This window comes from Zingiber officinale, chromosome 2A (assembly GCF_018446385.1).
Source record: "Zingiber officinale cultivar Zhangliang chromosome 2A, Zo_v1.1, whole genome shotgun sequence".
Lineage (NCBI taxonomy): Eukaryota > Viridiplantae > Streptophyta > Magnoliopsida > Zingiberales > Zingiberaceae > Zingiber > Zingiber officinale.
This window is the reverse complement of record NC_055988.1, coordinates 31,357,692-31,370,722: the sequence shown is the minus strand read 5'-3', so window position 1 is coordinate 31,370,722 and position 13,031 is coordinate 31,357,692.

The window sequence follows — 13,031 nt, the reverse complement described above, 5'->3', positions numbered from 1 at the left end:
TCCATCCAAGGCCATGATAAAGACACCATATAGGATATGGACTGGGAGAGATGCCTAGGTGTCTTTCATGAGGATTTGGGGTTGTGAGGCTTAGTTAGACGTCAAGTCTCAGACAAATTAGGACTCAAATCCGACTAGTGCTATTTCATTGGATATCCCAAGGAAACTAAGGGATATTACTTCTACATTCCTAGTAAGCACAAGGTAGTTGTGGCAAAGACTGGGGTCTTTCTAGAAAGGGACTTTGTTTCTAGAAAGACTAGTGGGAGCACGTTCAATCTTGAAGAAGTTCAAGATGCAAACAATAGCACTGAAGCCTCGATGAAAGTTGAATTGGAACCACAAAGTGTTGTGGATGATGTTGTTCCACAAAGAGTTGAGGAACAACAACCAATTTAAGTAGACATACCTCTTCGCAGGTCTGATAGGGTACGTCGTCAGCCTGAGAGATACTCATTTCTCTTGTCTGACCATGATGACGTTGTGCTCATGATGAGCCTACCACCTATCAGGAAGCTGTGATGAGACTAGATTCCGAGAAATGGCTAGAGGCCATGAGATCCGAAATGGAATCCATGTACACCAACCAAGTATGAACTTTGGTTGATCCACCTGAAGGGGTAAAACCCATAGGGTGTAAGTGGGTCTTTAAGAGAAAGACTGACATGGATGGACTTATCTATAAGGGTCGCTTGGTAGCTAAAGGTTTCAAGCAGATTCATGGTATAGACTATGATGAAACCTTTTCTCCAGTAGCGATGTTTAAGTCCATTCGGATCATGCTTGCTATTGCAGCTTACCATGACTATAAGATATGGCAGATGGATGTCAAAACCGTGTTTCTGAATGGAAACCTACTCGAGGATGTGTACATGACACAACCTGAGGGTTTTGTAGATCCACAGCATACTAGCAGAGTATGCAAGCTGCATAGGTCCATTTATGGACTAAAGTAAGCTTCTCGGAGCTAGAATCTTCGATTCGATGATGCAATCAAACAGTTTGGTTTCATCAAGAATGAAGATGAGCCTTGTGTCTACAAGAAAGTTGTAGGCGATATAGTTGTCTTCCTCATATTGTATGTGGATGACATACTACTCATTGGGAAGGACATCCCTTTGCTTCAGTCTGTCAAGACCTGGCTAGAGAGTTGCTTCTCAATGAAGGACTTAGGTGAGGCATCTCGCATTCTAGGGATACAGATCTATAGAGATAGATCTAAGAGATTGCTTGGCCTAAGTCAGAGTACATATATTGACAAGGTACTCCTTCGGTTTTCCATGCAGAACTCCAAGAAGGGATTTCTGTCGATGTCACATGGCGTGAGTCTTTCGAAGACTCAAGGTCCCTCTTCTAGAGAGGAGAGAGACCACATGGATCAGATCCCTTATGCCTCAGCCATAGGATCTATCATGTACGCCATGCTATGTACTCGACTTGATGTCTCGTATGCTTTGAGCATGACGAGCAGATACCAGTCAGATCCAGGTGAAACTCACTAGATAGCGGTCAAGAATATTCTTAAGTATATAAGAAGGACTAAAGAATATTTCTTGATATATGGAGGCAATAACGAGTTAGCTGTAAAGAGTTACAGTGATGCTAGCTTCCAGGCCGATCAGGATGATTATCGATCGCAATCAGGGTTCGTATTTTGCATTAATGGTGGTGCTGTGAGCTGGAAGAGTTCGAAGCAGGACACAATAGCTGATTCTACGACAGAGGCCAAGTACATTGTTGCATCAGAGGCAGCAAAGGAGGCAGTTTGGATCCGCAAGTTCATCACTGAACTTGGGGTGGTTCCCAGTATCGCTGACCCTATTGAGCACTATTGTGACAACAATGGAGCTATAGCACAGGGGAAGGAACCTCGCTCACACCAGCGGACCAAACACATACTACGGCGCTTCCATCTCATTCGAGAGATTATCGAGAGAGGAGATGTGAAGATATGCAGAGTACCTATAGAGGCTAACATCGCAGATCCCTTAACCAAAGCTTTGGCACAGAGGAAGCAAGATGGTCACACTAGGTCATTGGGGCTTAGAGCCTACACTGATTGGCACTAGTGCTTGTGGGAGATTGTTAGTTAGAGCCCTAAAGCCAATCATTCGATGATTGTATTATGGACTTATTGTATCATATTCATATAAATAAAGGCATGTGTTTTGGTTATTATACTTACTTGTATTGGTGCCAAATAAACTAAGTATAATAGCGTCCTTGAGTAGACGGTTCTCACCTATATCAATCGGTTAGTTGAACCGATAGTGAGATGATATAGGGAACACTACTCTTAATCATTCCTAGTCGAGTATTAACATTCAGGGACAATGTTAATGCAATAAGACTAGCATGTAGGTCAACTCGATGACTTGATCTCACAAGTCATGGATATAGAGATATCAAGTTGACACATGGGTATGCATTGGAGAATGTATACTGAATGACCCGTCATGAGAAAGTATCATGGATCGTTATATGAGTGTCATATACTTTCTCATGTGGCCATTAGTATGACTACTAGTCCTTGGACCTGAAGTCACCATGGATCCCTACATAAGGAGTTATGTACTTTGGTTTTGTCAAATGTCACCCGTAACTGGGTGGACTATAAAGACGATTACTGGGTATGTAACGAATTATGCAGAGGGATGTGAGTGATGTAGATGGGATCTATCCCTCCTATATGACGGGAGTGACATCGATATTCTTGATAGAGTGAGACCACGAAGTGCATGGCCATGCCCAATTGAGTCAATATGAGATATTGAGCTCATTTGATTTAGTGAGTCTACTTGGAGTTCAAGATTTAGTTTGATCAGAGAATGACATGGTCTATGCCTCATATTGATCAATCTAGATGTCTTGGATAGAAGGACACATGTCATATATTGTGAGGAGTCACAATTAGTAGTCACAAGGTGATGTTGGATCTCAACATTCTTATAACTTGGTTAGTAATGATGTGTTGCTAGATATCGCTCATTACTTATGTTCCTAAATGGGTTTAGGGGCATTTCCAACGTTACAAGAACTTATAGGGTCACACACTAAGGACAATTAGATGGAGATTAGATTCATATGATGAACCAAGAGGATTAGATTCATTTGATGAATCAAATTGGATTAAGAGTAATCCTAATTGGGCTAATTGAGTTGGACTCAAGTTAATTCATGTGTTCAATGAGTCTAATTTAGATTATTACTCATTGAATCAATTTAATTAAATGAATTAGATTCATTATATTAAATTGGCTTGAATTAAATGGTTGGATTAGATCAACCATGAGAGAGATTAAGTCAAGTTTGACTTGACTTGAGAGGAAGATGAAGAGTCAAGTTTGACTTGACTTTATGCCACCTCATTGGTGAGTTGGCATTGAGTGGCCAATGATGATATGCCACATCATCATGTCTAGCACATGTGTTTGCCACATCATGGAGGTTACAAGCCTCCTTTCCATTTAATGTGGCCGGCCACATTAATTGAAAAGGGGTTACAATTGTGGCCGACCACACAAAATGAAGAGAAAATTCATTTTTTTCTTATTCAAGGCTATTCACTTCTTCTTCCTCCTTGAGTTCTCTCTTGCTCCTCCTCTCCTCATCTTGCTGAACCATAGTAAGGTGCTAGCACACTTTAGTTTGGTGCTCTCATTCTTGTGTTCGTGTGGATACGCATAGAGGGTTGTCTACTTTGATAACCTTGAGATCGAGCACCATTGGACGAGCGGGATTCGCGTAGGGCGCGCATCAAGGGTATATTCTTGTTTCCCTTTATAAATCTAGTGTAGATCTAGATTAGAAACTCGTACTCGTATTTTTCAAAAGTTTTATTCTTCGCACGGATCTGTGGCTTGGGGTTTCGGGGTTTCCGCGACGCGAAAAAGCGGTTTTCGCGGCCCGAATAACCAACACGCTGGTGTGAGCGAGGTTCCTTAACATGTGCTATAGCTCCATTGTTGTCACAATAGAGCTCAATAGGGTCAACGATACTAGGAACCACCCCAAGTTCAGTGATGAACTTGCGGATCCAAACTGCCTCCTTTGCTGCCTCTGATGCAGCAATGTACTCGGCCTCTGTTGTAGAATCAACGACTGTGTCCTGCTTCGAACTCTTCCAGCTCACAGCACCACCATTTATGCAAAACACGAACCCTGACTGTGATCGATAATCATCCTGGTCGGTCTGGAAGCTAGCATCACTGTAACCCTTTACAGCTAGCTCGTCATCGCCTCCATATATCAAGAAATATTCTTTAGTCCTTCTCAAGTACTTAAGAATATTCTTGACCGCTATCCAGTGACTCTCACCTGGATCTGACTAGTATCTGCTCGTCATGCTCAAAGCATACGAGACATCAGGTCGAGTATATAACATGGCGTACATGATAGATCCTATGGCTGAGGCATAAGGGATCTGATCCATGTGGTCTCTCTCCTCTCTAGAAGAGGGGCCGTGAGTCTTCGAAAGACTCACACCATGTGACATCTGCAGAAATCCCTTCTTGGAGTTCTGCATGGCAAACCGTAGGAGTACCTTGTCAATATATGTACTCTAACTTAGGCCAAGCAACCTCTTAGATCTATCTCTATAGATCTGTATGCCTAGAATGCGGGATGCTTCACCTAAGTCCTTCATTGAGAAACAAGTCTCTAGCCAAGTCTTGACAGACTGTAGCAAAGGGATGTCTTTCCCAATGAGTAGTATGTCATCCACATACAATATGAGGAAGACAACTATGTCCCCTACAACATTCTTGTAGACACAAGGTTCATCTTCATTCTTGATGAAACTAAACTATTTGATTGCATCATCGAATTGAAGATTCCAGTTCCGAGAAGCTTGCTTTAGTCCATAATGGACCTATGCAGCTTGCATACTCTGCTAGTATGCTGTAGATCTACAAAATCCTCAGGTAGTGTCATGTACACATCCTCGAGCAGGTTTCTATTCAGAAATGCGGTTTTGACATCCATCTTCCATATCTCATAGTCATGGTATGCTGTAATAGCAAGCATGATCCGAATGGACTTAAACATCGCTACTGGAGAAAAGGTTTCATCATAGTCAATACCATGAATTTGCTTGAAACCTTTAGCTACCAAGCGACCCTTATAGATAAGTCCATCCATGTTAGTCTTTCTCTTAAAGACCCACTTACACCCAATGGGTTTGACCCCTTCAAGTGGATCAACCAAAGTCAATACTTGGTTAGTGTACATGGATTCCATCTCGGATCTCATGGCTTCTAGCCATTTCTAGGAATCTGGTCTCGTCATAGCTTCCTGATAGGTGGTGGGCTCATCCTCTATGAGCACAACGTCATCATGGTCAGACAAGAGAAATGAGTATCTCTCAGGCTGACGACGTAGCCTATCAGACCTGCGAAGAGGTATGTCTACTTGAACTGGTTGTTGTTCCTCAACTCTTTGTGGAACAACATCATCCACAACACTTTGTGGTTCCAGTTCAGCTTCCATCGAGGCTTCAGTGCTATGATCCGTATCTTGAACTTCTTCAAGATCGAACGTGCTCCCACTAGTCTTTCTAAAAACAAAGTCCCTTTCTAGAAAGACCCCAATCTTTCCCACAACTACCTTGTGCTGACTGGGAATGTAGAAGTAATATCCCTTAGTTTCCTTGGGATATCCAATAAAGTAGCACTTGTCGGATTTGGGTCCTAATTTGTCTGAGACTTGACGTCGAACATAAGCCTCACAACCCCAAATTCTCATAAAAGACACCTGAGCATCTCTCCCAGTCCATATCCTATATGGTGTCTTTATCACGGCCTTGGATAGAACTCGGTTGAGTATAAAAGTTGTCATGTCTAGAGTATAGCCCCAAAGAAATGTAGGAAGATCTGTGTGACTCATCATGGACAGTACCATATCTAATATGGTACGATTCCTCCTTTCAGATACACCATTCCACTGTGGTATTCCAGGAGGAGTGAGTTGAGATAGAATCCCACACTCAGCTAGATAGTCACGAAACTCATAGCTAAGGTATTCACCACCTCGATCTGATCGAAGTATCTTAATACTTTTGCCAAGCTGGTTTTGTACTTCATTCTTGAATTCTTTAAACTTTTCAAAAGATTCAAACTTATATGTCATCAAGTACATATAACCATATCTACTCAAGTCATCAGTAAATGTGATGAAGTACCTATAACCGCCTCTAGCAGCGACATTGAAAGGGCCACATACATCACTATGTATAAGTCCTAACAAATTAGTCGCTCTTTCACTGTGCCCACTAAAGGGAGTCTTGGTCATCTTGCCTAGTAGGCATGACTCGCACGTCTCATAAGATTCAAAATCAAATGAGTCCAGCAAACCATCCTTATGGAGCTGGGATAAGCGCTGATCGTTTATATGACCTAAGCGACAGTGCCAGAGATAGGTTTGGTTCATGTCATTTGACTTGAACCTCTTGGTATTTATGTTATAGATAGGACTGTCAAGGTCTAGAATGTAGAGTCAGTTCATCAGAGGTGCACTACAATAGAACATATCTTTTAAATAAACAGAACAACATTTGTCCTTTATTATAAAAGAGAAACCTTTCTTGTCCAAACAAGAAACTGAAATTATGTTCTTAGTTAAAGCAGACACATAACAACAATCATCCAACTCTAGTACAAGCCTAGAGGGTAGAGATAGAAAATAAGTCCCTACAGCAACAGCAGCAACCCGTGCTCCATTGCCTACTCGTAGGTCCACCTTGCCCTTCGTCAATGCCCTGCTATTTCTCAGCGCCTGCACATTAGTACAAATATGAGAAGCACATCCGGTATCTAATACCCATGATGAAGAAATAGATAGATTGACTTCTATAACATATATACCTGAACTGGAAGTCTCACTTTGTTTCTTCTTAAGATCTTCCAGGTACACCTTACAGTTCCTCTTCCAATGTCCGGTCTGACCGCAGTAGAAGCAGGTAGCATCCTTGGCGACCCCTCCTTTAGGCTTCAGTGTCTTGCCTTTGCCCTTGGCTTGGGACTTTCCCTTGCCTTTAGGCTTGCCCTTGCCCTTGTGTTTCTGAATCATCAGAACAGAGTTGGGCTTAACCTTCTTAAGGTTGAGCTCAGCGGTTCGTAACATACTAAGCAGTTCGGGTAGTGGCTTGTCAATTTCGTTCATGTTGTAGTTTATGACAAATTGAATATTGCTCTCTGGCAAAGACTGCAAGATTAGGTTAGTGGCCAGCTCTTGGCCAAGTGGGAATCCCAACCTTTGTAGATTCTCTATGTACTCAATCATCTTGAGTACATATGGACCTACGGGAGCCCCATCTGACATCTTGCACTGAAATAGTGCCCTTGAGATCTCAAATCTCTCATGCCGCGCTTGTCCTTGATATAGTTGACGAAGATGTTCAACCATATCATAAGTACCCATTAACTCATGTTGCTTCTGAAGCTCAGAGTTCATGGTTGCAAGCATAAGACATGACACATCTAATGCGTCATCTTGATGCTTCTTATAAGCATCTTTGTCAGCTCGCGTGGCATTGGCAGGAGGAGCCTCCGGAATGGGCTGCTCCAGAACGTACAGTTTACGTTCTTGAGTGAGAACTATTCTCAGATTCCTGTACCAGTCCAGGAAACTTGCTCCGTTGAGCTTGTCCTTGTCATGGACAGAACGCAGAGAGAAGGTGTTTGTGTTTGACGTCATGGTTATCTACAACAAAAATACAGAAAATAAATATCATATTCTTTTTAATCATTTAATTAGGCCTTTAACTAAATGATGCTCCCACTGAATTTTGTAATTTATGTGGGACAAGATCCACAACATACTACGCCTTGAGTTAGCTTTGGCTAAATCGCCCAAGACTTAGTATGATCGGTAGGTAACTAATTACCAATTACATCTCTATGCAACTCTTGTTTATAGGATCATTATCCGCAGTTATATTAAAACTTGAGTTAGCTTTGGCTAATACGCCCAAGAATTAATATAAATGTGATTATGTCTTATATTCCAACCGTTGGAAATATGCTTATAGTTTTACTCGATCCAACCGAGTTAACTAGTTACTTAATCTAATTGAGTTGTACTCACCCATGCGTTGATAGGCGGGACCAAGATTGTCCCTCCGTACCCTACCAAGATAATATGTGTTGTTCTGCTTTAGCAGATTCAACAACACATGTGATCGAGGTAGTGATAGGTATCACGACATGGTAGGCATTTGAGTTGATGCGATTGAGATCTAATCTAATCAATAGGGTGCATCTTGTACACGATTTAGATCTAATCTAATCGTTAAGGCGCTAATTAATTACCATACTAGCATGCATCACATATACACACACAAGCAATTAATTAAATTATTTGTGATTAGTCATGGCCCCACTACGATCTTCTCAAGCTAATGAGAAGATCGGATGGTCAACCTAGGATCAACAGCTTCTCAAGCTCCTCCCTTTCACCACCTTGTGTTGCTCGTGCCCTCCTCGTAGCTCCGTCTCGAGTGGACCGTCCACTGGCTCATTTTGTACATTACAAAAGGGTGAAACTCGAGTTACATTCAAGTCTAAACTATTTACAACAAGAATATAAATGAAGGAAGGCACGACGCGCAGGTCGCGTATCAAGTATACAACACACACAACACAAATGACGGCGCGTAGGCCGTAATATGAATTACAACACAATTTTCAAATCCAATTTGGGTATTTTGGGCCATGACTATCACAAAATAATACATAATTCTAAATTATGTATTTTCTATAATTTTCTTTAATTTTTACTACAATTTTTATGAGTAAAATTCCCGACGGTCCCGTTTAGCGGGTTTTCGGGCGCAATCGCGGAACGAAGCCCCTTGCGGGGTCAGGGGCAGTACCCCTACCCGCGATATAACCATCGCAATTGTTCCTAAGCGATCCTACAGCGCCTTAGTCCACTGTCCCAAAAGGTTTTGGGGCGAAACCTTGCCGTTTCGGAAAAATCTTCTCGGTAGCCGAAGCCTACAAGTGTCTAAACACTTGTACTTCGCTTCTACGAGAAAAATACCCATAAAAATCATAAAAATCAGAAATTCACAGAAAATTATAGTACTGATATTTTTCTTAAAAATACAAATTAAACCCGTACAAGACTTCGCACGTGGCTCTGATACCACTGTTGGGAATTTTGGGCCGCAAAAAGCGCCTTTTTGCGTTGCGGAAACCCCGAACCCCAAGCCACCTAATCCGTGCGAAGATAAAATTTTCAAAAAACATTACGAGTATGAGTTTCTTATGCTAGTTCTAAACTAGATCTACAAGGAGAAGGAATTTACTCTCAATGCGATGCCCTTCACAATCTCGCTCATCCAACAGTTCGCCGGATCTCGAGATCGTCAAGTGTACGATCCTCTAGAAGTATCCACACGAACAAACTAGGTGGAGAAGACCAAACAAAGGTGTGTTAGCACCTTAGATGGTTCGGCCAAGGAGGAGGAGAGGGAGAGGAGAATGAGAGCAAGGAAGAAGATGGAATGAATTCACTTGAATGAAAAATCAATTTTCATCCTTAAGTGGCCGGCCACATTATGACTTGTAACTCCCATGGAATATCAAGAGTCACAACTCTTGGTAACTCCCATGAGGTGGCATTTGGTCAAGTCAAACTTGACCAAATGAAGTAGCCTTGATGATGTGGCATTGGTCAAGTCAAAGTCAAGTCAAAACTTGACTCTTCATCTTCTTACTTAAGTCAAGTCAAATTTGACCACTTCTCTCCCTTGGTTGATCTAATCTAACCATTTGATTCAAGCCAATTTAATATAATGAATCTAATTCATGTAATTAAATTGATTCAATGAGTCATAATCTAAACTATACTTATTGAACACATGAATCAAATTGAGTCCAACTCAATTAGTTCAATTAGGATTACTTTTAATCTAATTTGATTCATCACATGAATCTAATCCTCTTGGTTCATCATATGAACCTAATCTCCATCTAATTGTCCTTTGTGTGTGACCCTATATGTTCTTATAACGTTGGCAATGCTCCTAAACTCATTTAGAAGCATAAGTAATGAGTGGTATCTAGCAACACATCATTACTATCCAAGTTATAAGAATGTTGAGATCCAACATCACCTTGTGACTACTAATTGTGACTCCTCACAATATATGACATTGTCCTTCTATCCTAGACATCTAGATTGATCAATATGAGGCACAGACTGTGTCATCCTCTAATCAATCTAAATCTTGAACTCCAAGTAGACTCACTCAATCAAATGAGCTCAATATCTCATATTGACTCATTTGGGTATGGCCATGCACTTCGTGGTCTCACTCTATCAAGAATATCGATGTCGCTCCCGTCATATAGGAGGGATAGATCCCATCTACATCACTCACATCCCTCTGCATAATTCGTTACATACCCAGTAATCGCCTTTATAGTCCACCCAGTTATGGGTGGCGTTTGACGAAGCCAAAGTACGTAACTCCTTATGTAGGGATCCATGGTGACTTCAGGTCCAAGGACTAGTAGTCATACTAATAGACACATGAGAAAGTATACGACACTCATATAACGATCCATGATACTTTCTCATGGCGGGGCATTCAGTATACATTCTCCAATGCATACCCATGTGTCAACTTGATATCTCTATATCCATGACTTGTGATATCAAGTCATCGAGTTGACCTACATGCTAGTCTTATTGCATTAATATTGTCCCTGAATGTTAATACTCGACTAGGAATGATTAAGAGTAGTGTTCCCTATATTATCTCACTATCGATTTAACCAATCGATTGATATAGGTAAGAACCTTCTACTCAAGGACGCTATTATACTTAGTTTATTTGGCACCAATACAAGTAAGCATAATAACCAAAAAACCAAATGCCTTTATATATAAGAATATGATACAATGAGTCCATACAACAATCATCAAATGATTAACTCTAGGACTCTAACTAACAGTGATCGAGAGAAAGTGCCTTCCACTTGGGGAAGGGCTTTAGGTAGCTGTGGAGCAGAGTGTCTTTTACTAGAGGAAGGGATTGAGTAAAGGTAAAGGAAAGGGAGGAAAAAGAAAAGTGGCTGACCAGGTCAACCCACTTCCTTGACACCCTGATTATAACTAGTGAGGTTTTTGCCAAAGTGGTCGAGAGAGGAGAGGAGGAGAGCCTTCATAGAAGTGAAGCCAAACTCCACATGGACATCTATGTACGCAGCAATGTCTCTATTGTATGGGCAAGAGGTACTTCATGCATGGGGGCGGCGGTCACTTCATCTCAGGGGCATGCTCTAAGATCTTATGCCTTCAATATGATACAAATAGGCAAGAGTCAACCTTCAAGTAAAGAGTGACGGCTGTCACCTCAGGTATGTGGTATTTCTTGACAACTTCTGGCATCCACAAGTCCTAAGGATAACCAACAAGGATGAAGAGGCAAGGTAGATGAAGGAGTTGGATTGCCATGGAGATGTCTCCACGGAGAGACTACTCTCCCAGCTTGGATGATGACATTCTTGGTGGACTGGACTCCTGACTTCAGGAAAGCTAGTGAAGGTGAATCAGTAGAGGGGCTAGAAGGATTGTGTTAGTAATTAGCCCTAAGAGCCAATCATGAGATGATTAGGCCTTTTGGTTACTAATTAAGTTAGACTCAAATGAACCCACCCATTAAATTGAGTTCAATCTGAATTAGACACATTGGATTAATGGGTTAGACTCAATGGGTTAGACTTATTGGGTTATTGGATTAATGGTTAATCCAATATAATAAATCCAACCCATTAAGAGGAATACAAAGAGACAAAAACCCTTGGTATTCATTAGATGAATATAAATAGGTTTTTGTCATTTATTTTTCATAAGATGAATTAGATGAGTGAAAAGAAAGGGTGACTCTTGACCTCCCCTCTCCTTCCTCCTCCTTCTTTCTTGGCCGATTCTTGGAGTTTTGGCCGAATCATTCTTCTTGCTAGCACAAGAAAATGGTTCTTCTCCGAAGGCTTCGTTCGTGCGACGAACGAAGGATATGTTCATGTGGATACCATAGAGGCACGGACGCTTGAACGCGCTGAGATCTGGATCCAAAGAAAAAAGGTTGATGTCGGGATTACGAAGAGCATGCAAAAAAGGTATAATCCTATCATGTAACTTAGCATAGATTGTTGCCATGAAAATTGTTTCTTCCCTTCGCATGGATCCGCTAGATAAGAGGATCTAGTAACTTTTCCACTGCGTTTCTATGTCTTTGGGCTCGCTAGATCCCAACAGTGGTATCAGAGCCACTTACGAAGGGCTATGCTAAGTTAGAATTTTTATATATGATATAGAAATTACTTGATAGGGTTTATTGTCATTTGCAAAAAAAACAAAAAATTGTGAGTCTCGACCAAACAAGGTTTCGGCCAAGAGAGTAAATCTCGGCCAGACTATGAGTCTTGGCTAGATTTTGTGTCTCGGCCAAATCCTAAGCCTTAATGGAAATGGGTGTTTTGTTGGGAACAAATCATAGTTGGTGTGTGACCAGCAAGGTCTCGACCAGGGGTGTTTTGTTGGGAACAAAACGAAGTTGGTGTGTAACCAACAAGGTCTCAGCTAGAGATGTTTTGTTTAGAACAAAACGTAGTTGGTATTGTGGGTAGTAGGGTCTCGGGTAAAGCAGCAACTCATAAAATGAGTATGCAAAATAAATTTTTCTTCGAGAGTGCTGCCCCCTGAAACCCCCGCAAGGGGCGCTGCCCCCTTGACCCCCGCCTGCTAATCGACTAGCGGGACCGCCGTGGCATAGCGGCTCATAATTTATTTGTTGAAATTATACTAAATTTATGTCATAAGAATATTGTGAATATGTATGACATGGTGCATGGTTATGACCCTTTAACCCCAATGTGATTGGATGTGTGTAATATTGTAATTCATAATATGACCTGTGTGTCATGCCTTCATCCCTTTTATTCTTATTGTAATTAGATTACTCGAATGTAACTCAAGTTTCTTTAGATTTTGTAATGTACAAAATTAGAAAGAGTTAGTCT